The 27,773-nt window shown below is 45.7% G+C and overlaps 1 pseudogene; it reads right to left on the bottom strand.

Moving 5' to 3' along the window:
* Positions 1–16,394, bottom strand: part of LOC133746680 (elongation factor 1-alpha 1-like) — a 143,251-nt pseudogene extending 126,857 nt beyond the window's left edge.
* Positions 16,395–27,773: the final 11,379 nt, after the last annotated feature.

Here is a 27,773-nt window from a genome sequence, read left to right as displayed (position 1 = left end):
TGTGAAAGGTGTAAGGTAGGGGTCTTGCTTCATGCTTCTGCACATGGAAATCCAATTTTCCCAGCACAATATGTTTAATAGACTGTCCTTGCTCTAGGAATTGGTTTTAGATGCTTGATCAAATATAAGTTGGCTGTAGATGCTTGGATTGATTTGTGGTTTTTCTTATCTGTTCCACGGGTCTATCCATTTGTTTCTATACCAGTAGCATGCTGTTTTGATTATAACTGCCCTATACTATGTCTTGAAATCTGGTATTGTGATGCCTCCGGCTTTGTGTTTGTTGTACAAGATTGCTTTATCTATTTGAGGTCTCCTGTGTCTCCATATGAATTTCAGCATCATCTTTTCCAGATCTGAAGAATGTCTTTGGTATTTTGATTGGTATCGCATTGAATCTATAAATTGCTTTTGGGAGAATGGACATTTTAATGATACTGTTTCTTCCAATCCATGAACATGGAAGTTTTTTTTTTCCATTTTTTTGTATCTTCTTCTATTTCTTCATTTAATGTTTTGTAGTTCGCATTGTAGAGATCTTTGACATCCTTGGTTAAGTTTATTCCAAGGTATTTGATTGTTTTTGTAGCTATTGTGAATGGGATTGACCTTAAAAGTTCCTTCTCACCAGTGGCATTGCCTGTGTATACAAAGGCTGTTGATTTTTGTGCAATGAATTTGTATCCTGCTACTTTGCCAAACTCTTCTATGAGTTCCAATAGTCTCTTAGTAGAGTTCTTTGGATCCCCTAAATAAAGAATCATATCATCTGCAAAGAGGGATAGTGTGAGTTCTTCCTTCCCAATTTGTATCCCTTTAATTTCTTTTTCTTGCCTAATGGCTCTGAGTAAAACTTCCAGTACTATATTGAATAGCCATGGTGAGAGTGGGCATCCCTGTCTGGTATCAGATCTCAGTGGAAATGCTTCCAACTTTTCCCCATTCAACAGGATGCTGGCCGTGGGTTTTTCATAAATTGCTTTGATTGTATTGAGGAATGCTCCTTCTATACCCAATTTGCTTAGAATCCATCATGAAAGATGTTGTATTCTATCAAATGCTTTCTCTGCATCTATTGAGATAATCATATGGTTTTTCTTCTGCAGCTTGTTAATGTGGTGTATCACATTGATTGATTTGAGAATGTTGAACCATCCCTGCATACCAGGGATAAATCCCACTTGGTCTGGGTGGATGATCTTTCTGATGTGTTGTTGCATTCTATTGGCCAGAATTTTATTGAGGATTTTTGCATCTATATTCATCAGGGAAATTGTTCTATAATTCTCTTTCTCTGCTACATCTTTTTCAGGCTTAGGAATTAAAGTGATGCTGGCTTCATAGAAAGAATATGGGAGGATTCCATCTCTTTCAATTGTTCTGAATAGTTTGAGAAGAATTGGAGTTAGTGCTTTAAATGTCTGGTAGAATTCAGCAGTGAATCCATCCGGTCCTGATGACTATTTCTGTGGTGTCTGTTTTTACATTCCCTTTTTCATCTCTGACTTTATTGATTTGGGTCTTTTCTCTCCTTTTTTTTTAGTTAGTTGAGCCAATGGTGTGTCAATTTTTTTATTAAAACAGCTTTTCATTTTGCTGATCTTTTGTAATTTTTTTGGATTCAATTCTGTTGATTTCTTCTCTAATTTTAATTATTTCTCTTCTTCTAGTTTTGGGTCTGGTTTGCTGAAGTTTTTCTAGATCCTTGAGATGCATTGATAGCTCATTTGTTCAGTGCCTTTCCAATTTCTTGAGGTAGGCACCTATTGCTATAAACTTTCCTCTTAACACTGCTTTTGCTGTATCCCATAAGTTTTGATATGTTGTGTTGGTTATCTTCATTTACTTCCAGAAAGTTTTTGATTTCTCTTTTGATTTCTTCTATGACCCATTGTTCATTAAAGAGCATGTTGTTTAGTCTCCATGTGTTTGCATATGCTCTTGGGATTCCTGAGTTGCTAATTTCCAGCTTCATTTCACTGTTGTCTGAGAAGATGCATGGTATGATTTTGATTCTTTTGAATTGGCTGAGACTTGCTTTATGTATGTGGTCAATCCTAGAGTAGGTTCCATGCACTGCTGAGAAGAATGTGTATTCTTCAAGTGTAGGATGAAATGTTCTGCAGATATCTGTTAGATCTAATTGCTTTATAGTGTCAATTAAATCTGCTCTTTCCTTGTTGATCATCTTTCTGGTTGATCTGTCTATTGCTGAGAGTATTGAAGTCCCCAAATACTATTGTATTGGAGTCTACATCTCCCTTTAAGTTCCTTACCATATCTTTAAATAACCCAGTGCTCTGTAATTAGGTACATATACATTTATAATAGTTACATCTTCCTGTTGAATTGATCCCTTAATCATTATATAGTGCCCCTCTTAGTCTCTCTTAACAGTTTTTGTGTTACAGTTTATTGTGCCTGATATTAAGATGGCTATACCAGCTCTTTTTTGGTTTCTGTTGGCATGGGATATCTTTTTCCAACCTTTCCCTTTCAGTCTGCATGCATCTTTGTTGGAAAGATGTGTTTCTTGTAAGCAGCAAGTAGATGGGTTTTGTTTTTTAAATCCATTTGGTCAGTCTGTGTCTTTTAACTGGAGAGTTGAGGCTATTTATATTCAATGTGACTATTGATAAGTAGTGACTTTTCACTGCCATTTTTCCAAAAATATTTCTAATATATGCTTTGAACTTCCTGTGATCTTCTACTGAGAGATTTTCTTCCTTTACCTTCTTTCATATTGAGGACCATGTTTCTGTGTTTCTGTGTGTAACACAGCTTTAAGTATCTTTTGCAGGGCTGGATGAGTGGTGACAAATTCTTTCAATTTCTGTTTGCTATGAAAGGTCTTTATTTCACTGTCATTCACAAATGAGAGCTTTGCAGGATATAATATTCTGGGCTGGTAGTTTTTTTCTCTTAGTACTTGGGCTATATCTCACCATTCCCTCCTAGCCTGTAGGGTTTCTGATGAGAAGTCTGATGTGAGTCTAATTGGAAATCATCTGAGAGTAATCTGGAGTTTCTCTCTTGCACATTTTAGGATCTTTTCTTTATGTTTCACTGTGGTGAGTATGATTACAATGTGTTGTGGTGAGGATCTCTTCTGGTCATGTTGATTGGGAGTTCTGTGTGCTTCCTGTACTTGGATGTCTCCTTCTCCAAACCTGGGAAGTTTTCTGCAAGTATCTCACTAAAAAGGACTTACAATGCTTTCTCTCTCCATGCCTTCAGGAACTCCTAGAACCCAAATGTTCAGTTTTTTAATAGTATCCTGTAGATTCCCAACAATATTTTTTAGATTTCTAATTTCCTCTTCTTTTCTTTGGTTTGACTGTATACTTTCCTGTGCTCTTTCTTCTGATATTCTCTCTTCTGCCTCACTGATTCTGTTTTTAAGGCTCTCAAATGTGCTTTTTATTTGTTCTATTGAATTCTTCATTTCATTTTGATTTCTCTTCAATATCTTAATTTCATGTTCTACTAAATTCCTCATTTCATTTTGATTCCTCCTTAAGATTTCATTTTCATGAGAGAGATTTTCTGTCATGTCCTGCATGGATTTTAGTAGTTTATGTATTTGTTTTTGATAACTTCTTATTATAATTTTTTGAGTTTCATTTCTTACAATTCTTCTATCTCATCATCTTCATAATCTTCAGAATTTTGTATTGGAGTATCATGTTCTTTTGGGAGCATCATGTCTTCCTTGTTCCTGTTTCTTCAGTTTTTGTGTTTTTTGTTTGGCATTGTGGAGATATTCTTTGGTTTCTTCTTTTTTTTTCCCCTCTGTGGTGGCTTTTCTCATTATACTATGACTCGATTAAGTGAACTGTCTGCTTTTGGTGAATCTCTAGAGGCTTGTGGTGGGTGTGGCCAGAGAGCTCTGTTCAGTTCTTCAGGGTTAAGGGTGTGCCAAAGGTGATACACCCAGGTTTGGTGTGATAAATCTCCTCTCTCTCTTTTTTTTTTTATTCAGAAGGGAAGTAATTCTGCTCAGCTTGAGCTCTTCTCCTCAATGGCAATCAGTGCCTGAGCACTAGCCCCAGTGGGTATAATATTGATCTGCTCTGTCCCAAGGACCACACAAAGGATCTGTGCAGTCCTCAGTGTAAGCTCAGATTCCCCTGCAATGTCTCTCACTGGGTAGCCAAGGCCACCCGAATTTGTCTCCCACTGAGACTAATCATGTCTCAGCCACACCGTGAGTTCTCCCACACTCCCTCAGTGTTTTCTTTTTTTTTCTTTCACAGTCCTGGTTCATAAGCTCCGCACAGTCACTAGCTCTAGTCTCCTGTTATTCTCCCCACCAGCGTCAGGTTTTTCTGGTTGGCTGAAGGCAGGCACAGCCCCGAGCTGGCGCAGCTGTTACATGTGTCCAAAATGGTACCTGCTCTTTGTCTTGCTCGCCTTTGTAAGGTGTGTGGAGAGAGAGAATCATGTCTGTACCATCCCTTTTAGTTTTTTCTCTCCTCTACTTAGGCTGGTGTACTTTCCCTCACGGGGCTTCAAGCCTTGTTCCCTCTAGGCTCTTCCTGCTGCTTTTCCACCACTGTCTCTGGCTGCTGCGGTTTCACCTCACCTCTCTTTCCAGCTCTGGTGTGGAGGAAACTCTCGGCAGCTGGGCTCCCAAGCCATGGGCACCCGTGTCCTTCATGTAGATCCACCATGTCGCTCTAATTCCAGAAGTTTCCTCTGCAGTTTTTTCCCTAACTCTTCCCTGAGACTACACTATCTCCATTTTATTAAACTATCTTTTCCTGAACTATCAGTGAGCTCCCTCCCTATTCCGCCATCTTGGAGCGTACTACAAAGTCCTTTTAAGAAATATTTTTAACCAGTACCTTCTTGCAAATTGTCAGAGGAATGAAAAACAGAGTTTATAAATCTATGTTATTGTCTTACAAATTATCTCAAAATCATTTAGAACCACCGAAAACACTCATTTAATAATCTAATAGGCAAAGGTAAATTTGCACATGGAGACAATTTACTTGGAAGAGCAGCGTCTAAGAAACAGCTTTCCATACCATGTGATCACATATAACCTGTAACCTCACCTCACATTTCATTAAAATTCACCAAAATGACCCCAAATATCTCATGTGGCATTTTATTATTTGGTGTCAAGAGGGTAGATGCAAGTTAAAGTGTACATTTATATAACTGTGTCAAAATTTGTCAACATTTTCTAGCGAGACTGCAAGTAGACAGGACAAAGCGTAACACTGTACAACAAGTGACTGGCTTTGATCACCCAGTGCTTATTACCTTTTGAGCTTTAAAATACGTGCTTGTGACTCTCTATTTCTTCTGCATAGCATTGAGATTTCTTCCTTCCTTCCTGGAATATGGATCCATCCACTTTTGAAATTTGAAAACAGCAAATTGTGACAAGGGATTTAAGCAGAATTTTCTACTCCCCATGATTTTATAACAGTGACAAGATTCTAGGTATAAAAGCTTCATGGTAATGAAGCCTAAAACAGTGAACATGCCCAATACATGTGAACATGCCTAAAAGAGCGAACATGCCCAATACATGTGAACATGCCTAAAAGAGCGAACATGCCCAATACATGTGAACATGCCTAAAAGAGCAAACATGCCCAATACATGTGAACATGCCTAAAAGAGCGAACATGCCCAATACATGTGAACATGCCTAATACAGCGAACATGCCCAATACATGTGAACATGCCTAATACAGCGAACATGCCCAATACATGTGAACATGCCTAATACAGCGAACATGTCCAATACATGTGAACATGCCTAATACAGCAAACATGTCCAATACATGTGAACATGCCTAATACAGCGAACATGCCCAATACATGTGAACATGCCCAATATAATGAACACGATGGCCTTTTTCTCCCCTTTCAGTTTTTAATTTAGTTCTTGGAAAAGACAAAGGCTCAGTACAGAAAATTGTATCTTTGTTTTACTTGTATTTTGCAAGCTGCATGAAAACTGGCCTTATTGATAAGCATTTAATTCACTGAAGACCAAAGATCCATGGCTTGCTAAGTACCCCACTAAATTACTTTCAGAATCTCAGATGAGTTGCATACTCTGGAAATACCCCCACGTGTTTCAACACAGTCATTTCTGTTGATTTCTACGGCCTGCTGTTACTGCTGCGTGTTCAACATCACATCCTGTGTTGAGGTGGGCAAGGTAATGAAGCATGAAGTCTGCGTGGGATGAAGAACAGGCCCTGTCTCGGCTCCACGCCCATCACTGCACGCAGAGCAGGGCAGAGCCAAACCGGAAGTGTCTGGCATTGCTTCCTGGCAGAGGCCACAGCGGACCATTTTCTGTTCTTCATAGTGCCATCAATGTGTACCTGTTCCCATCAGTGGGTTACTGATGCAAAAGACAGATCTGGGGCTTGACTCTTGGGGAGCCTTCCCTTCCCACCTCACAGGGAGTCCTGGGATGTAATCTGAGGCCGTATCTTTCATCAGAACCTAGCTATCAGGGGGTGGGCTGTCATGACCTCCTCTCTCCCATACAGCGAGTGGAGCATCAGCTCGCACCAGCAGGCACATTTCCCAGTCTGAGCACCACTTCCATGCTGAGTGCTGGGGCTACAGCCCCCATTGGGGGTTGAATTGCTTTGGGTTCACTAACATTTGTATGTTGGAGTTCTGAGCCCCAGTAGCTCAGAATGGGATCACATTTGGAAAGAGGGCTATTGCAGGTGTAAACAGTTCAGAGAAGGTCTTGGGAATGCCTGAAGCCAAAATGATACAGTTTAGTTTGAGGTTATTCATTGGCTATATTTTCAGTTCTAGAATCAGCTTACGGTTCATTCCATAAAATAGAGTAAGTGTTCCAAAGAGCTGAGCAAGGGGGTGGGTTTATAGACAGAAGAAGGGCTGAAGAAAACAGAGACAGACAGACACACACACAGACACACACACACAGACCAAAGAGCAGGATGCGGATTTAAACTTTTTTTTTTTTAATTTATTTGACAGGTAATTATAGACAGTGAGAGAGAGAAAGACAGAGAAAGTTCTTCCTTCCATTGGTTCACTCCCCAAATGGCTGCCACAACGAGCGCTGCGCCAATCTGAAGCCAGGAGCCAGGAGCTTCCTCCTGGTCTCCCATGTGGGTGCAGGAGCCCAAGTACTTGGACCATCCTCCACTGCCCTCCCAGACCACAGCAGAGAGCTGGACTGGAAGAGGAGCAACCAGGACTAGAATCCAGTGCCCACATGGGATGCTGGTGCCACAGGCGGAGGATTAACCAAGTGAGCCACAGCGCTGGCCCCCTCAAACTTACTATTCTTATCCAGTGGGGACAGAACAACGGAATAATAAGAGGCTGGTTAACCTCAGACTACTTGAGCTTACCTTTTTGTGAAAGGATTAAGACAGGGGAACTGCAATATCACACCCACTGAACGAGGCCTGTGGGGGAAACTTGGTTGCTGCCTCTCCAGTCCCCACTTCTCACCAGGTCAGACGCATGGTTTAGTTTCTGCGTGGTGACTTGGAACCTGAGCGTGAGTGACTCTATTTTGATTGTCAGCCTGGTTACTTTGGGGGCCCAGAGCAGAGCTCAGTCCAAAACAATGGCTTCCCGTGATTTTTAGTGAACATGGTGCACCCCTAATCCTGTGAGACTAGTATCTTTTAAAAGGGGAAATCTAGGGATTGGTGTTGTGGTGCAGCAAGTTAAGCCACTGCTTGGGACACGGCCTTCCATACCTGAGTGCTGGTCTGAGTCCCAGCTACTCTGCTTCTGATCTGGTTCCCTACTAATATGCCTGGGAAAGCAGCAAAACATGGCCCAAGCAGTTGGGCCCTGGCCACCCATGTAGGAGACCTGGGTGGCATTCTGGGATCCTGGCTTGAGCCTGGCCCAGCTCCAGATGTTGCAGGCATTTGAGGACTGAGCCAGCAGATCTCTATCCCATTCCCTGTCACTCTGTCTTTTGAATAAATAAATAAAGGGAAAACTTGGACACAGCGGCGCACACACAGGTGGAGGTTGTGCCAAGAGAAGGCAGAGATGGGGGTGATGCTTTCACCAGCCAAGAAGGACCAGCAAGTGCCAGAAACTCCCAGAGCTGGGGCAAGCCTGGGACCAGATCCTGCCTCTCAGGCTAGGAGGAAACTGACCCTGCTGACACCTGGATCCTAGACTTGTGGCCTCCAGGTAACCCAGGTGAGATGTTTAAACCACCCCGTTTGTGGTACTTTATAACAGAACCCCTGGGAAGCTAGTTAAAAACATTAGGTGAGAGGCCGGCGCCGTGGCTTAACAGGCTAATCCTCCGCCTTGCGGCGCCGGCACACCGGGTTCTAGTCCCGGTTGGGGTGCCGGATTCTATCCTGGTTGCCCCTCTTCCAGGCCAGCTCTCTGCTATGGCCCGGGAAGGCAGTGGAGGATGGCCCAAGTGCTTGGGCCCTGCACCCGCATGGGAGACCAGGAGAAGCACCTGGCTCTGGATCAGCGAGATGTGCCGGCCTCAGCGGCCATTGGAGGGTGAACCAACAGCAAAATGGAAGACCTTTGTCTCTCTCTCACTATCCACTCTGCCTGTCCAAAAAAAAAAAAAAAAATCAGGTGAGAAACAGCTCCTGCCTTCATGCACTTCCTGGCCAAGGGGAGGCAGGGGAACTCTGATCTTTGGTCCATCTCCTGAATGGACCAAAGTAGATGGAAGTCGTCACTGTCATGTGACATCCAGCAAGACTGGCTACATGCTGGATGTCTGAAGTCTGCTGAGTGCCTATGTGATTGTCCATCACGTCACAGTACTCCATATAGGGGGGGCCAGCACTGTGGTACAGCAGGCAAAGCCACTGCCTGCAATACCTGCATCATATATGGGCACTGCTTTGAGCCCTAGCTGCTCCACTTCTGATCCAGCTCCCTGCTAATGTGCCTGGGAAAGCTGGCCCAAGTGCTTGGGCTCCTGAATCCCCATGGGAGACCTGGATGAAGCTCCTGGCTTTTGCTTGGCCTGGCCTGGCCCCAGCCATGGTGGCCATCTGGGGAGTGAACCAGCAGATGGGAAATCTCTCTATCTCCCCTCTCTATGTAACTCTGACTTACAAATAAATGAATAAATCTTAAAATATTACATATGAGGGTTGTAAATGATGTAGAATGAAATGATGTAGAATTTGGAAGGATTTGACCAAGATCATATGAGTTAGAGGTGGGAACTTAACATTCTCTGTCCAACCTACAGACATAGCTTTAAAAAGCAGAAGAATGGACATAGTTTGGGAGAAATTAAGCAAGTTTAAGAACTATTATGTAACTTTTCTGCTGAGGACTCTTGATTCTACTGGAGAGTGGTGTCAGAATTCTCAGACAGTACCCAAAATCTAGCCCCTTCCTCTGTGTGTGAGCAGAAGTCAGGAATCCTGGTGGGTATCAGTACTAGGATTTCATTACGTCACACACTGAAAGGGAGAGTCTGGGGGTGGGCCTGGGGGTAGGCCTAAGATCTTCAGGAGAGGTGTGCAAGACAGACAGACGGTCCCTGCCGCCTGGAAGAGGCGTACTGTGCGAGAGCCCCCTCTGTGGACCTCAGGCCAGGTAAGTGCAGCCAAGCTCTAGGAGCCCAGAGCCATCCTGGGCCACCATCTAGCAGGGAAGTAAGGATGTCTGTCGTAGAAACACAAAGGAAGGAATTCTACTAGCATACATGGTTAGAAAAGGAAAAAACTCAGGAGAGAACCACAGGGCAGCCAACATCTTTACTGTGCTGGAAAACCCATCAAAGAGCCTGTGTCACCTCGTGACCTACAGGATTACAAGATAATAGATACCTGTCATTTCAAGCTGAATTTGTGAGGGTCTCGTTATGAGGCAACACTAGACTAACACCTAGGTAGTCAACTGAGTTCACTTCTTACTGGTTAAAAAGTTGAACAAACGGGTTATGAAAGGCTGTTGGGAGGGGTCTGTTCAACAGGAACTGAGCTTCTGTTGGGAACTGCTATGGCATGAGAACTCATTCAGGATTTTAAACCCCAAAGCCATAAATTAATGGCATCAAGAGAGTATAAGCAATCAGACTTCAGGTTTACAAGTGGAGCCTTGGTGAACTCTCAGATTAGATTAGGATCCTGGGGGCTTTAGAAGGCAGGAGAGAGACCACACAGACAGAAACACACACACACTCCCACCGTGATGGATGCAACCCCAAGGGGCCCTCACCAGAGCCTCCACTGTGCTATTTGGAATTTGTACCTTCCGAATCACGAGCCAAAATCAACATTTTATCTTTTATAACCTAGTCTACCTAACACAGGAACAATGAAAAATGCTCTGGGTGAAGGTAGTGGTGATGGGCCCACAATATTGTGGATACGTTTAATGCCACTGAGTTGTGAACTTACAAATGTTGAACATTATAAATAGTGTGTCATGTATGTACTTGATCACAAGTTTTTAAAAGGGGAGGAAAGATGTATAAATACATAAACTTGGAACACCACTCCTTGTGTTTTGGCCAAGGATGTTCTTCTGAGACCCCTAAATTCAACCCTATTCAAAATTAGTCCTTTCTAGAACGGGCGGTTCCCAGAGTCTGGGAGAGGGCAGGAGAGATGGAGAGAAGCTGCACAGCAGGGAGAGAGGGACAAAGAGCAGAAATGAGTCCACCTGTTCTGCTGCAGTCGGGTGACTGGGGTGGCTGTGATGTGTTGTCTGTTTCTGAAAAGCTAGAAGAGCACTTGTAATGTTCTCATTGTGAGGGAATTATCAATGTTTGGTGGTGGATATGCTAAACACTCAAATGTGACCATAACACATCATACACATGGACCAAAACATCACCCCTAGCCAATCATTATTTTTTTAAAAGGTTTATTTATTTGAAAGTCAGAGTTACACAGAGAGAGGAGAGGCAGAGAGAGAGAGAGAGAGAGAGAGGGAGGGAGGTCTTCCATCCACTGGTTCACTCCCCAGTTGGCCACAACGGCTGGAGCTGCGCTGATCCGAAGCCAGGAGCCATGAGTTTCTTCTGGGTCTCCCATATGAGTGCAGAGGCCCAAGGACTTGGGCCATCTTCTACTGCTTTCCCAGGCCATAGCAGAGAGCTGGATTGGAAATGGAGCAGCCAGGTCTCGAACTGGCACCCATATGGGATGCCGGCGCTTCAGGCCAGGGTGTTAGCCCGCTGCACCACAGTGCCGGCCCCAATCATTATGTGACTGTTAAAATTTTTTAAAGAATTTGTTCTCATTAATTCAAAATAAACTTCAATTCAAAATAAAATATTCAAAAATAAATCTTCCATCAAATAAATATGGAGGCTTGCTGACTCACAGAGGAGGGGAATGAGAGAAATCAATACAAGTCAGTGAGCGTAGAAATATGGCTCAAATCTTATTAATCATCTTGGGCTTTGAAAGATAGGAAGAGAAGAGAACGACATACCCTGGAGAGATGAGAGTCTGAAGGGCACACCCACAGGGCAAGGCACAGGAACTTGCAGCATTTTGCCTAAGCCTACCCACAGCTGCTCATAGCACGTGTAATAGGACGAATACACCAGCAAGGCAGATAGAGGGCTGCACCGAGACAGGAGGCAGAGAACCCAGATCAGGAGCGGGGAAAGCCACGCAAGGCCAGGAACCTGGGGCCAGGTGCAGGTAACCAAGTCAGGAGGAAGGTCCAGGGAACAGAGATAACACAGGACGGGGTGGGCTGCGATGCTCAGGACCGAGCCCCGAGGATCCTCCCAATGACGCCCTTGCAGGAGAGCATTTCAGGGGTCTGACTTCATAGCATGGTTTCCCAGCTGTGGGGAGCACGGTGAGACACAGCTCCACACAGGCCTGTGTTCTGATAAGAATGAACATGGACGTCTCTCACAGATGGGCCTCTTCATCCCCTGGGCTGCAGTCCAGGCCTGGCAACTCAAGATGGTCGTTCTTGCTTAGCTTCATAGTTTCCCATCCTGTGCTACCCAGGCCCAAACTACCATGCCCTTTGCTTTCTTCTCACTTTTGCTACATCACCCTGCCTCGGGGCGGGGCCCTGGCATTGAACAAATAATAGTGACAATTGGGACAATGAAAAACCAGTGGCTTGTCTTTTGCAACAAAATGGATGCAACTGGAGACCATTATGCTTAGTGAAATAAGCCAGTCCCCAAAAAACAAATGTCATGTTTTCCCTGATTTGTAAGTAGCTAATACATGGAATACAAAAAAAAAATCTGTAAAGTATATGAGCAAAATTGACATTTAAGATTTCATTATTATTTATGGCCCTTGTCTAGACTCCTGCGGAGCAGTACTTTTTCTACTTACTACTTGTTGAATTCTGTATTTAGTGGAGGGTTCAGCTTGTGATTATGAAGGAAACTGAAAGTATGTCATTAGAAAAAAGAAAAATAAGGAAAGGAGATGGGAGGGAGCAAGGAGGGGAAGGAAGCATTCTTATACACTTACGTGTGTTTATGAAATACATGAAATTTATTCCCTTTATATAAAAAAAAGTAGAAAAAAAATTTTAAAAACCAGCGTCATTGATGAGCCAGCCACAGTGCCCTGTGGAACACTTGCAGACCCTGTGTCATTCACTTCTCATGGAAGCTGTATGAGCCTGGTGAGGAAGGAGCCCGCCCAGAGGAGGTAAGAACTTGTCTGGTATCACACAGCTAATCAGTGGGTGTCAGTTTGAACTTGAACTCCCCTGACTCCAAGACCTGTGCTTCCCATTAGTGACCACGCAGTGAAAAGTAACTTCCCGGTGGGTGGGCCACAGCTTCTTTCCATGGCCTTTCTTTCCAGGAGCCCGGAAGCTGCACTCTGCGTCAAGGAAGGGGAAGCAGACGTCTGTCTGTCACAAAGAGTAACCGCGGAGGGCACTTGATGATCTACAGAAATTTGGAAGAAATCACGCACATGCATGCGTATATTCCCGTCAAGCCAAAGAGGCCAGTTCTCACGGCAAACATGAAATAGGAAGTCCCAAAATAGTGGAATGCAGTTCATTTGGTTGGTGTGAGGTCTTGTTCTCATTGAAACACTCAATAGAAACAAGAAACAAAACCAACGCACTAGGCAGTGGTGCACAGCAAATATTCTGGACAGAACACATCGTTGCTTCTCAAAAAAACTGGAGGGCATTCATTCTTGCCAGGTGCTGCCTTCAAAATCTGAAATCCTCTTTCACTGTAGTATCTGTTACTTAAAAAATAAAATAATGAAAGCTGCCTCTCGCTTACACAACAGTCCAAATATTTTGAGTACTCACAGTACATATATATCTATATATATAAAATATATATATATAAACACATTTGTAACCCTAGCTCTGCAAGGGCTCTTTATCTCTGAGCTATTTTGCAATGGTTTCCATAACCTGGGATACTGCTTGTAAAATTTATCTTGACAAGCTAACAGATTTTCCCCAACAGTTGCCAAGAATAATTTTAAAGAAAAAAATGGCTTAACCCAGTTTTCTTGTATATTCAGGAAAAGACAGGATATACATTTATATCCTTAAGAAGTAAGTCATCCACTTTTTTTTTCTAGCATGAGTTTAAACATGCTTGGAAGAAGGAAAATAACTCAAATTAAGCATGCAATTTTATTTTGCTGTGATTGTCCTGGAATTCCTTAAAAATGGGGATATTTAACCTCCCAAAATGTAAATTTTCAAATAATCATGAAAGTAAAAACATGCTATGATTTCCTTAAAAACAGAAAATCTAATTGGGTACTGACATATTAAGAATGACATTTTCTGCATCTGGAATTTGCAGAGAAAGAGTTGTTATACTTGTGAACAAGATAATATTTGAATAACTAAAGCCTGCTTCTAAGCATAGAAAAATCCCTTTTTCTTTAGAATGCTTTACTATAAATCTTTGTGAATTAATTAAAAATGTTGAAAATGAAAGTCTGGTTCGAATCAGAAAACTCTCGTCAAAGTACTTCAACTTAAATCTATATAAAACCTGTTTTTTAAGCATGTCCGTCCCGAGTATCAATTATGGCTCTGTGCCCCCATCAACCAAGACACACACTTGCTGTCCACCCAAGTGGAACTACAAACAGCCCATCCCTAGAAGTCCCCAAAGCACAAGTGGGCCCAAACCTGCACCTCTCCAACTGGGATGCATTCCTGCCGTTTCCTTTCTTGGCCTGGGTTTCTAAGGAGAAGCCAGGCTGTGGATTCTACCAACTCTTAAACTGGCAGGGAGCAGCGGCTAGGACGTGGCCCTGCGTGCGTTTGTCAGAACTGCTGGAATTTTCACTCATAGTTTGCCCATTCTCAAGTGTCAGGTGCTCTGGCGTTGGAATGAGCAGACATGTGACGTCTGGGGAGAGAGACAGAGGAAGTATTACTCTCACTTTGCTCTTCAAAAGAAGTCTATCTGCCTTTCCTGCAAAGTGCTTCCTGTGACAGAGTTCAAAGCAAATTCCACAGGGAAGAGTGCAGACAGTCTAGAGCCCTGGGAGAGGAGACCAAATCCCCATGTGGACGGAAGGGCGCCCTAGGGATCCGAGCCACTTCCACGTCTCCAACTAGAAAGGCAAAAAAAAAAAAAAAAAAAAAGGAGCCAGGAGGCCAGGCTGCCCCTTTTGCAGCTCAGAGCTAGCTGCTTGGAGGTTTGGATTCAGCCTGGCTGTTATTTAGAAGCATGGTGGGGGGGGAGGGGGGGAGGTTTGTGAATGGGCTGCCTTTCCTGGCGATTTCTTCCATTAGGGACCTAGTTAAAGAAGCATTGGTGCAGGTGGTCAGCTGGAGCTTTGAACCCCGACAGCCACGCTTTCAGGAGCAGCTGAGCCTCGGTCAGGGACAGAGCTAGGACACGCTGCACAGACCAGGCATGTGCGGCCCGGGCAAGGCAGCGAAAAGCAAAAACAGAAAGAAACAGGAGAAAGCATTTGAGAATAGGACATGTCGATACACTTTTTTTTTTTTACATTGAAGTTGCCATGAAAACATCAGCAGTTTTCCGGACATCATACACTTCCTTTGCAAGTCAGTGTTTATCATTTAGGTGACAAAGAGGGAAACAGGACCTAGGACCACCATCCTTGCTGCCCCAAGGGCCTCTGGCCATTTTAACACACACACACTGCTGATAAGCAATGCCAAGATTAGCATGAGGGCAGTGGGGCACTAGCCTTGGGCACAAAATTTAAGAAGGTACCCCCTCTCCCTGCTGCAAAAAATGCAGAAACAAGACAAACAGTGCTTTAGTGGACTATTCTTTTCTTTTAAAAAAAAAAAAAACTAAATAAAAATCAATGTAAAAAAGGCATGGTGAATACTGGAACAAAAATTATAAAAAAATACAGGACCAGTATCCCTGATTTTTCTCAAGCTCCCTTACTGACCCTGTTGCAATTTAGGCTTCGCTGCTTTACTCATCCTGGATTTTTTCTGAGTTAATTTTGACTTTTTTTTTTTAAATCACATTAAAATATCATTTACCTTCATTCCAGCAGGGTGCTTATGCCCTCTGAAATGATGTGCCCCAGGAAACACCTCGGCCCCCAGCCCAGCCTGACGAGAAGGGAATAAGTGAGGGATGGGATTTGGAGGGAACCTCTCCGATGGGTGCTCCGGGTTGTCCTGATCCTGGAAAACTATCTCAGAGATGTGATCCTTCTCGGTATGTGACAGCCATCAGGATACCTGTGAATCTTCCCACTTGGCTGCTCCTAAGCCAGCTCTGAACGGGTAAGTAATTAGCAACGTGCATACACTTGGAGCCAAATTCTAACTTTTCAACCAGCTCTCAGATAGCAGGAATCAGAGTGCCATGGACCGTGATTAGGGGCCAGGTTTCCAGCACTCACAGAGACTGACCTGATCCATTCATTCTGCTTTCAAATCTATGGAGAAAGATTGTCATTAAATATCATCAAGCTCCTAATATCCACTATGCTCCTTTTTGTCTGTACCTGCCCCCAAAAGAGGACGTATCCTATAAAACGATAACAAGCTTTCTAGCTAAGAGAAGATAAAATTAAGGTCAATAAACCATGCCAATCAGCATTTTGGCTAATTGTGGTAGGGTGTGAAATCTTAGCTCATCAGAAACATTTCATACAACATTGAGCATTAACACATCCAAACGCACACACGTGCAAAACTTCCCCAGTTGCGTGGTTAGTAAAGTGTTAAGGTGTCGGGCTCCTGGAAGCTGGCCATGCTGCACGCTTGCTAATGCTTGCTCCAAACATTCTCATGCCGCAGCATAGAAGAGATTGCTCTGCCACCTATTGGCCTGCTCTGTGAAACAGGTCCCGTCACACCTGACAGCAAGCTTCACCTGGCCCCTGGACTTTGCAGAAGGCATGGTCTCGGTGAATGTCGGGTGACATCACCTGGACTTGTCTCAGGCCTCTGGCCAAGGTCAGGTTCCCCGCGTGCAGCATGATAGGGCTCCCTGGAGGAGACAACAAACTACTCCCCTCCACTTCATCGTCTGGCATTCACAGTGCAGGGGCCATCGGCTACTGAACCAAGGGCTGCTGACCCCACAGGGACACAGCGAAATCCAGAGTGAGTAAATCTTTTGCTCTTTGTTCACACCCTGGGGACACATGGACACACAGAAGAGAGGAAATGCAAGGGATTTTCAAAGGGTTCATGGAAAATGAATATTATAAAAAAAATATCTAGGCCAGCACCGTGGCTCAACAGGCTAATCCTCCGCCTAGCGGCACTGGCACACCGGGTTCTAGTCCCGGTCAGGAAGCCGGATTCTGTCCCGGTTGCTCCTCTTCCAGGCCAGCTCTCTGCTGTGGCCTGGGAGGGCAGTGGAGGATGGCCCAAGTGCTTGGGCCCTGCACCCCATGGGAGACCAGGAGAAGCACCTGGCTCCTAGCTTTGGATCAGCGCGGTGCGCCAGCCGCAGCGTGCCGGCCGCAGTGTGCCGGCCGCGGCAGCCATTGAAGGATGAACCAACGGCGAAGGAAGACCTTTCTCTCTGTCTCTCTCTCTCACTATCCACTCTGCCTGTCAAAAAGAAAAACAAAAACAAACAAACAAAAAAAAAGAATATCTATGCATGAGTTTTAAGATGCCTATTTTTTAATAATTTTAATTGTATATATTTGCAGAGCAAAGCATGGCCCTTGCAATGATTAAATCAGGCTAGTTTTTAGCACCAAAATAAATTTACCTTTGAATTTCATTTTCCATGAACTCCTTGAACTCTTTTCATACAGCAACTTAGGTGACCGGTGAGGCTTACTCAGGGAATTCTATGAATGAGGAAGAGTTTATTTCCACCAGGATTCTTGAGCTGGAATTTCTTCATTTTAAAACAAGGATCAGAGTGAGACTAATGGGGCCAGCACTGTGGTTTAGCAAGATAAGCTGCCAACTGCAATGCCAGAATCCCATATGAGCAGAGGTTTGAATCCTGGCTGCTCCACTTCTGATCCAGCTCCCTGCTAATGTGCTTGGGAAAGCAACGAAAGATGGTCCAAGTGCTTGGGTGGTCGCCACCCACGTGGGAGACTCAGATGGAGTTCCAGGCTCCTGACTTTGGCCTAGCCCAGCCCAGGCCATTGCAACCATTTGGGGAGTGAACCAGCAGGAGGAACTCTTATTTTCTGTCTCTCTTTCTCCTTCTCTCTCTCTCTCTCTTTCGGTAATTCTGCCTTTCAAATAAATAAATACTTTCTTTGGAAAAAAGAGAGATACTAACTTAGTTGGGATGAAAACACCTGGGATTCAATGATGACTCTTATTTTTTGTTACTTATTAAACAGCATGAGCCACTGCATTTTTTTATTTTTTTGACAGGCAGAGTGGACAGTGAGAGAGAGACAGAGAGAAAGGTCTTCCTTTTACCGTTGGTTCACCCTCCAATGGCCACTGTGGCCAGCGCACTGCGGCCAACGCACCACCGCTGATCTGAAGCCAGGAGCCAGGTGCTTCTCCTGGTCTCCCATGTGGGTGCAGGGCCCAAGCACTTGGGCCATCCTCCACTGTACTCCCGGGCCACAGCAGAGAGCTGGACTGGAAGAGGGGCAACCGGGACAGAATCCAGCGCCTTGACCGGGACTAGAACCCGGTGTGCTGGCGCCACAGGCGGAGGATTAGCCTATTGAGCCGTGGCACTGGCCAAGCCACTGCATTTAAAGAGATGTGCCGAGGAACTAATATTCCCTGTGTTTCGAGCAGTGAAGTAATGCCCACACACCACTAGACAACCAAACGCCATCATCATCTATCACCTGCCCACTCACAGAGCCACCAGGATTTTACTGCTTCCATGGCTTCTGGGACAAGTCTCTCTGATTCTAGTCCCCTACCCCAACGCCATGGTCACCTACCCATTCTCTAAGCTGCTTTGAGAGTAGTTTTTTCCAAAAAAGCAAATCTCATTTAGCCCCTCCCTTTTATTAGATGCTCCAGGGGCGCCCCTCACATCAAAGGAACCCTGCTCTTTATCATGGAATCTGTGACCTTCCTCAGGACTGCCTTCCTTTCCAGGATCCCTTCCCCCCAATCCCTACTCAGCCTGACTCCTACTGGGAGTGGTGTAGACAGAGGATCAGAACCAGTACTGCGGGAACGCTAATGCCTAACACTTGAATATTTTAATTTTCGAGGGAGCAACAGATTTTAAAGAATCTCTTCAAGTCCAAAAAGAGTTAATAAAACAGGAGACAGTGAAACACATAAAAAAAAAATAATAATGCACTGTGCAGGCATTAGAAAGGGAGGCGGCAGTCTGGCACATTAAGGAGAAATGTTTAGGAACTGCTAAAATTCCTTGGCCTTTTGGTAGCTTATATTTGAAACCGTTTTAATGCTCTATATTGTTACCAAAACTTCATTCATCTACCCTTTAAACAAGCAAAGTGAGGTTTGCCGTGGCCTTTTGTTGGAGAAATTACACAGCAAGATCAAAGTATTTCCAAGTGTATTACGGGGAATTATTTACGTCTTCGGAGAGATTACATCCCTGTGCAGTTTCGTGTGATAAGGACCTGGACGGACTTTGCCCTACAAAGAGGAAAGCCTGACGTATCAGATGCTTTGCTACTGCCTCCTTAAAGGGGGCCAGAAGAACAAAGCATTTTCCAGAAGGCATGAAGCCCTATCTGTCCTCAGAGCCGCCGAGAGATCAAAAGGATCTGTGAGCAGTTTTATTGGAAGTCATCTGAGACTTTCAACTCATATTTGGTTTCATAAATGATGTTGCTGGAGGGTGGAGAAACCCGACTTGTAAACAGGCAGGGAGTTGTCACTCGCGATTCTTCTAACACAGCTCTTCTCCAAATGCATGGAAACATTTCCGCATTCTCCTGGTTTCTCGGGGGATTTTCTGCTTGTTTGGGAATCCCTCAGATCATTGCTTCTTTCTGAGTTACCTATGGGCACATACATTGTGGTAGAGTGGCATTCTTTTTATTTTTGTTTCATTTTAGCTGCTTACTTGAAGGCAGAGAGCAAGAAACAGGAACACACAGAGACAAAGAGCTGCCATCTGTTGGTTCGCTCCCCCAAATGCTCAACATGGCCAGGACTAGGCTGGGACCAAAGACAGGAGGCGGGAACACAAGCCAGGTCTCCCAGGTATGAGGCAAAAACCCAACTACCCGGGCTTTCACTGCTGCCTCCCAGAGTCTGCGTGAGCAGGAAGCTGGAATCAGGAACTGGACCTGGGACTGCAGCCCAGGCACTCTGCTGTAGCACATGGGTGTTCTAACTGCCAGGCTAGGAGTCTTCTCTGGCACTGTAAGATAGGAAAATGCGCACATGGAACTTCACCTGTGTCTTAGTCTCCTTAGGTCTGTGATTAAGAAGTACCCTACATGGAATGCCTTGAACAACAGAGCTCTAGAGGCTGGCGGTCAAGACGAAGGCGTCAGCAGGGCTGCTCCTTCTGCGGCCGTGAGTGAGACCTGTTCCAGGCCCCTCTCCCAGCCCCTCGTGGTTGCTAACGACCTCTGACATTCCTCCGCCTATAAAAGTGTCACCCAGAGCCCTGTCTTCTTCTACGTGCGGCGTTCTCTGTGCATGTGTACCCGTGTCGATCTTTCCCGATTTCCATAATGGCATCAGCCGTGTTCACTTAGGGACCCACCCATGACTTCATCGTAACGAATCTCATCCGCAATGGCCCCATTTCCAAATGCAGTCACGTTCGGAGGCACTAGGGGTTGTTGAAGACACAGGAATTCTGGGGGAACAGGATTTGATCTGGGAGCGCTAAGGGTGCGCCTTCAGAAAACAATGAGATCACCAGGTGCAGCTGCTGGTTTCCCTTGGGACTCTGTTGGCTCCCTCTCTTGGGGGCCCATTGAGTTCTGGGTCATCGGTGAGAGTGGAGGGTCAGGCAGGGCAGTGTGTGGTGGCCGGAGGTCTAACCTCACCACGCTGGGTACAGGGGCATAGCAGTATGGGGGCCTGCCCTTCCATAGCCCCCACCTGAAAGGGCCACCAGCATCCATTTGCCTGCATTTGTTGACAATCAAAAAGATTGACTTGAACCCGATACTTCAAAGATTTCAAGGAAATGGAATGACAAGATAAATTCATTTTGATACAAAAAGCAATTGAAATCTATGCATAGGTTTTTTCATAATACATATTTGTCACAAACTTGCAAAAAACAAACAAACAAAAAAAACCAAACCCAATATTTATGAGGACTTTATAAAAAAAAAACTGTAATGCTTCGAGGAGGATATGGACACTTACTAGTCACAGACTTTAATCATCTGTACATCATTTTACTTTTGTGACGTGATCAGATGTCCCCTGCCTTGTTTGAGGGTCTGACCATGCCAGCACTGTTGCTTCCCTGGAAAGAGGTTTCTGGTTCTTCCCCAAGCCCAGCAAGACCCCATAACTCTCCAGAATTCCTGGTGCTAAATAACAGGATGAGCAAGCCACATGTCCCACCCCACCATGAGCCGCGCCAGGCCTGTTTGGTTGTGTTTGGCTAGCTCAGAGTCACCATCTCGCCTTCCCCTGATCTGCCTGCGTGCGGGGCGACCTCCATCTTCTCCTGGCCTGCCCTGGGGTTCCCCAGTGTCGCCCCTTCCTGGGCACCCCTCCAGCAGGCAGATCTGGATGCTTGGTCCCCCTCTGCATGTATTAAATCAACAAGTGTCCTAATAACGTGACTGATAGCTAAGGTGGAATTTAAATGGAAAGTACACCTCGAACAGGCAAACCAAAAAGTGAACTCGTGGGAGATTAACTGCTTATAATCCTTTCTCGCTTTTGTCTGGAACACCAACAGCAGAAATGGAACTCTGGTTTCCTCCCCCCTGCTTCTCTCCTGATTCTGCAGGTCTGTCCTCAGGGGCCGCCCAAGCCACATTCAAGTCCAGACTATTTACCTGCCCTGCCCCACCCTCTCCCCTAGACCTCCTGAGCTGCTTCCTTTCCATCCTGAGCTCACGGGCTTTCCGACCGCTCTGGGTAGGAAGCCAAGAGCGCCTTTCTTCTGTGCTTATCAGCTGCCAAATCATGCTGATTCTTCCTCTCCTAGCAGCCATCACGGAGGCTGTGCGGTGCTGCCCGTAAACACTCATTAGTAGATCTCCCGGGTTACCCAGCACAGCGAGGTGAGGTGCCGAAGGAGAACCATGTCTACCTTGCAGGTGCCGAAGAGAGGTCGGCAATGCCAGGAGCCTGACTTACCAAGCTCACACCACCAGCAAGCGGACAGTTCTGGCACTTGGACTTGGACTTGTGTCCTCTTCCATACATGGTTCCTTTAAAAAAAAAAAAAAAAAAAAAAAACTCTGCTGTCCAGCCTGTGTGTGTGTGCTACTATCCTAGACTGGGCCATCACCACCAGTGTCTATGCCCTCTGGCTTCCCCATTCAAGCAATCCTGCAGAGTAGACCCACAAACCTCCTTGTAGAACCTGGATCTCATCCTGTCCTTTCTCCGTGGTAAACCTCGGTCACAGTGGCCCCTCACCACACACAGGATCCAGTGCCAAAGCTCCTCTGGGATTCAAATTCAAATGCTCTCAGAATCTGGCCCAGCTTCTCAGTTTGGCCTTACCTACTGCTATTCTTAAACAGGAAGCCCCAGTCCATGGCCGCCATAGCAATCTTTAGAGCGCCCCCTACAGTCACAGTCGGCGGCAATGTCGTCTGTATCCTCAGAGCGCCTCCTACAGGAGTCATGGCTGTCAGGAACGTGGTCTGTATCCCTCTTGGGAACAATCCAGGTCCTCTTTGCTCCACTCAAGTTCTGTCACCTGACAGGTCTCATCCAGCGACTCCAGCCCCTACTTCCTCCCTCCTGCTCCAAGTCCTGGAGTAGTTCTGCAGGGGTCCACGGGCTAACCCCTCACCCACCCCCATCTCTTCCAAAGAGCCTTTATTTGCAAAGCTAAATATGAAATTCTCCAGGGAAGCTAGCAGCTCAGATGCTCCCATGGGAGACCAGCACATGAGCTCCCCCGGAGCATCCATAGGAGGGACCCTGATCTGGGTTGGCTGTGGCAGGAGGAGTAGCAGCCCAGAGGTTTCCATGAGAAGAATACCATGGTGTGGTGGGTGTGGCATGGAAGTGTGGTTATCTGAACCTCCTAGGATTTCTACACCCTTCCCAACACAATGGAGCTTACATAGCTTATCTTAGCCAGACTGAACTCTATCATCTGTAAGAACTCAGAGGTGTACCTGGTGATGTTGCCACTCATGCTGGTACTCCATCAAATCCCACCTTACAATAAGACTTTTTCATGTAAATCTTTTACTGACAAGGGATTCGGGCTCCCAGGAGATGCTTTGTAGTGTCTTCTGCCTTCAGGTCCACGAGGAGGGACCCTGGAATCATCCCAAGCCAACAAACTGTTGGGACATGGAGGCTGAGCAGAGGACTTGAAGGTGAGGCATGAGTATGTTCTTATTCAAGGGCCTGAATTGTCCATCCAGGAATCTGATTTCCAGTTCCCCTCCTGGGTTCCCTGCTGAATGGTATCCCTCGGTGGCTGGGGAGTGAGAGGTCCACAGATGCCTTCCGTACATATGGAAGGGGTCTCCAGAATGAGTAGAGTCAAGTAGAAAATGGGACAGAACTCAGATGAACTCACCCAAGGGAGACCCAGTGCCCTAACTCTGACCAGAAAAAGTAAGTTCTGGGTCACGCCTCGCCACTTGAATTCACCAAGGACAGGGGTACCTAAGAGAGGCTGATCAGCCAAACCCTGGACATAACCTACGCAGCGATTTCCCCTGCTCTGGTTCTCTCTGACTCTGTGTCTCGGTCTCCCTCTCACCTCTCCCTCTCCTTCCTCACTTCTTCCTCCTTCCATCTCTCACTCAAAGGGTGCTAGGAAATGCAGTAGGATTTGAAGATCTTCTGGCCACACTTGGCTCTAACTAATACAACAGGCCTTTCCTCTTCATCTGCAAAGCAACCCGTGAACGGACAGAAAGCACGCCCTGGGCTTCATCAAAGCCCTCTGTGCTCCCCAGTATGTGCAGAAACACCCCCTACACCCAGACGTCACACTGTGACAAGTTCACACGGCATCATACCTTCACTTCTCACCTGGTGAGAAGACCTACCCTAGAGTTATACCTTAGAAATCTGGAAACGTGAGGCCAGCATTGTGGAGCATGGGTAAAGCCACTGCCTACAATATTGGCATTCTATGTGGGCACCGGTTCAAATCCCAGTTGTTCCATTTCCAAGGATCCAGCTCCCTGCTAGTGGCCTGGGAGGACAGTGGAAGATGGCCCAATTGTTTGGGCTCTTGCATCCACATGGGAGATCTGGATGAGGCCCCCTGCTTCTGTCTGGCTCATGCCTGGCTGTTTCAGTCATCTGAAAAGTGAACCAATGGATGGAAAAGATATCTCTCCCCACCCCATGCCGTAACTCTGGCTTTCAAATAAATTAATAAATAAATCTTGGGGGTGGTGCTGTAGCGCAGTAGGTTAATCCTCTGCCTGCGCCGGCAACCCATATGAGCGCCAGGCTCTAATCCCAGCTGCTCCTCTTCCAATCCAGCTCTCTGCTATGGCCTGGGAAAGCAGTAGAGGTTGGCCCAAGTGTTTGGGCCCCTGCACCTGTGTGGAAGACCCAGAGGAAGCTCTTGGCTCCTGGCTTTGGATTGGCGCAGCTCCAGCCATTGCAGCCATTTGGGGAGTGAACCAGTGGATGGAAGACCTTTGTCTCTGTCTCTCCCTCTCACTATCTGTAACTCTACCTCTCAAATAAATAAATAATCTTTAAAAATAAATAAATATATAAATCTTAAAATAATAAAAAAACTTCAGAAACTCAACATGGTACACATTTACTGAGATCTATTTTAACTACGTTTACTTAATTATGGTCATTTAATTATTATAAATCTAAGTCTTCACTGTAAGAAAAGCCATCTTTGTTGTTGAGTCTACAGGCCTGTCTGCCAAATATTTAGCAATGCGCAGGGCATTTGAGAAGGAAAGAGGCAGAGAACAAAGACAACACGCTCCTCGGTGTTGGCTCCACTTGCAGCTCACTCTACTTGCACTGATGGGGAACCTGCTCCGTGTCATAGAAAACTACTTCTCTAAGCACTTGCTCTGCTCTAATTGATCTTTTAATTGGTTCAGTCAACACTCTAGTCTTTCCACACAACAAGTCCTAATTGCTACAAGCAACAGGAGCAGCGCTCAGACTGTTGGGAAGACGGGAGCCTCCAGTCAACCCTGGCTTACACCAGGGCCGCCAAGTGGCAGATACATTTGTCATGTTGAAAAGCCAATACACACACATACACACACACAAATGAAACCCACCACAGGATCTAACTAGAAAAGAATCCATCTCTTTTAATCCAACTCAAGTCTGAAAAATGGCACAAATCAACATGTATTGTTTGAACTAGTTTCTTAACTTCCAAGTATTTTTTGTTATTCTGAAATAAAGATGTCTTTGCCATTCTTTGCTTTCTCGCCTACCATCTCTTGCACCTATAAAACTTTACTGGTTAGCAGGTGATTTGCAGGTCTTGCATGCTGGGACCTTCTCCCCTTCTCTGTTGTACCTGTAACATCCATGTCTACATCTGGGCTTGAGACACAAAAAGCACCTATAGTTTGGACAAATTTACTTTTAAAAATAACTCCTATTTGCTGAATGGCTTTTCTAATTAAATCTGTACAATGTCGGAATAAAGCAGGACTTTTCCGCCCTGGCATTGTTGACATTTGGGACCAGATAATTCTTTAATGGGGGTGGGCAGTCTATGGCCATACCACCCTGAACACACCTGATCTCATATAATGGGGGTGGGCTAGGGGTTTCACTGTGCTTTGGAGGGGATGTAGAAGCTCCCCAGCCTCTTCCACTGGACACCCATACCACAGAGTAACATCTTCTCCCCCTCAAAATGCTCCAGACATGGCTAAAGTCCTGCAGGGGGAAAATTGCTCGAGTTGAGGACCTCTGGTATAAAAAGGTCTTATGTCCTCAATGAAGGCTTACTCTGCTCTTGTCGAGAAGGTTCCATTCATGAGCCTGACACTTCCTGGATAGACCCAGAAACTAAGCAGAGAGGAAAGGAGACAGCTGATCTAACCTGATCCCAAACCAAGCAATGACTTCTTGAGTAGACCACAGAGGCATCACACCAAAAACGAAAAAAGAAAAACAAATCCTCCTAAGCCATGGAGCCACCAAGCAGCCTTTGTGTGGCCATGCACCATGTACCACTGAAGGACTTGCTCTCCTAGGAACTTGTCATTGAGTCAGCCTACTTCACTGGTGTAAGACAATTTCCCACTTACAGACACAAGACTCCCAGCACACAGGGGTTTCCCAATCCCTGCCCCTCCCCTCCTCCTCCTCCTCCATGCTCTCCTCCTCCTCCTCCTCCTCTTCCTTCTTCTTCTTTTGACTTCTAGGTTCTTCTGTTCCTCCAGATAAACATCAATGTTTCCTATATAAATGCTGAGCTTTAAAAAATCTTTGTCCAATTGAGTTTGGAAATTCATCATGGTTTGTTGGCTTGTTGCTTGCACTACGTTCCAGGCAGCAACTTCAAAGTGTAAGGGTGAACCTCCTCAAGGACATTAGCAGAAACGCAATATCTGATCAAAAGATGCACTATCGTGGTTGGCTCTTTCAGGAACTAGATGAATTCACACAAGCAGGAACATAATCCTTGTAATTACTTTAAAATCTTTTCAACTTGAGCACTCAATACCTCAGAGCCTAATTTGGCATTCTGAACTTCACGAATAACATGGAGTGCTTTCTCTGTAAAGCTGACAGCCATCCCAGGGAGACAACACCCCACCAGCCCCATCAACTACCAGGTTGACATACCACTGCCTCTGTTAGGCTTTGGGGAAGCCACACCACTTCCTGAGCCAGGGTGATCCGTTCAGTAGGCCTTGCATAGAGGGAGTCCAGCTCTGTGCGTGCAGACTGATGCGTTCTTCCAGGCTCCCTTCCCTAAGCACGAACTATGAATGACTTTCATTGCACAAGATACCTGCCGGTATTCAAACCAGGTCCCTTGCCACTGTACATTGATCGATCTGTTTATATTGCTGCCTGTTGCTGACTGATTGCCGGTAACGCCATGCTGTCACCCTGAACATCCAGCACTGAACCGTCTTGGTGCCCCTACGTCCTAGGGAGCCTTTGCTGCCTTGCCTCGCTCTTCATCTTCATAGCCCATGCCTCATGTGCCCAACTTTATCATCCGTTGCTGCCAAAGGGGGAGGGAATCATGCCGAGTAGATGCAAAGTAAGCCTCACGATTAGGGTTGGGCAGCCACAGAGAGTTTGGAACCTTCTGGTTCACCTTGTGCTTGTCATGAGTTCTACGTCTCTCCGGTTGGGAGAACCTAGGGAAAAGAGTGATGCTGGGTACAGGAAGAGGCATGGTGTGCATGTCAGGGACAGAGGGAAGGTGTTGGCCTTTGGAAAACAGCAAATACACTGAGAGCAGAGGTGCAGAGGCTGAGATGCACCCAAGCTGCCGTCCGTTTTCCCCTGCAGGGCAGGGAAGAGGGGAAGAAGGGAAGCACAGGGTGCATGGGGATGGGGCAACCACGTGACCTGGTGTGCGATGGGCACTTAAGTGACAACTCAGAGCCCTGCCATTACAGTTAACAGGACATGAATGAAAGCTTGGTTGGCGTCTTTATATTTAGGGTAGATCCAGGAGACGCTAGCTCTTTGTGTCCAGGTCTGACCTTGATAGCCTTGATATCAGCTCTGGATAATAAGGCCAGGAAGATGCTGACCGCACAGGGGTAGAATCAGCTTTGGAGATGCTAAGGAGGCTGTGACTTCTGAGCAGCAAAGCCATGCTCCTTTCTTCCTGGAAACTACAGGCAGAGGGAAACTCACAAAGATTCATCAGGACAGGGGATCTGTGTGAAGCTGAGCTAAGAAGTCAGCAAGCAGATAATTAGATGAAGTCTAACTATGATGAAGTCTAAGGTACTAGCTGTCTTGTTTTAGGAAAATAACATGTTTCAGAGCCTTGCAAAAGGTGATTCCCTTCCACCGTATACTCCCTTTGAGGCTTTGCATTTTCCAGTTGAGTTACCTTCAGGGGGCCTCTGCAGCCCCTAAGCCTCTTGGGAGGGGGAGATCATGCCAGAGTTGGGTGCCAGGGAAGCTGCAGACTTATATGGCTGTGGTGGGTAGCGTGTGGGCCCCAGATTCCACGACCAAACACTGCCACTAAGGTATTCGGGACCCTATTGCAAACTAACTAAAGGCACACTCTGGACAGATCTTGTAGGCTCCCTGAGAAAGTGGAAGAAAGTCCAACATGCACAGACGCTCTGGAGAGAACGTTGAATTGG

Source organism: Lepus europaeus, chromosome 2 (assembly GCF_033115175.1).
Source record: "Lepus europaeus isolate LE1 chromosome 2, mLepTim1.pri, whole genome shotgun sequence".
Classification (NCBI taxonomy): domain Eukaryota; kingdom Metazoa; phylum Chordata; class Mammalia; order Lagomorpha; family Leporidae; genus Lepus; species Lepus europaeus.
The sequence above is the reverse complement of the archived record's forward strand: the minus strand, read 5'-3'. Positions and strand labels throughout refer to the sequence as shown.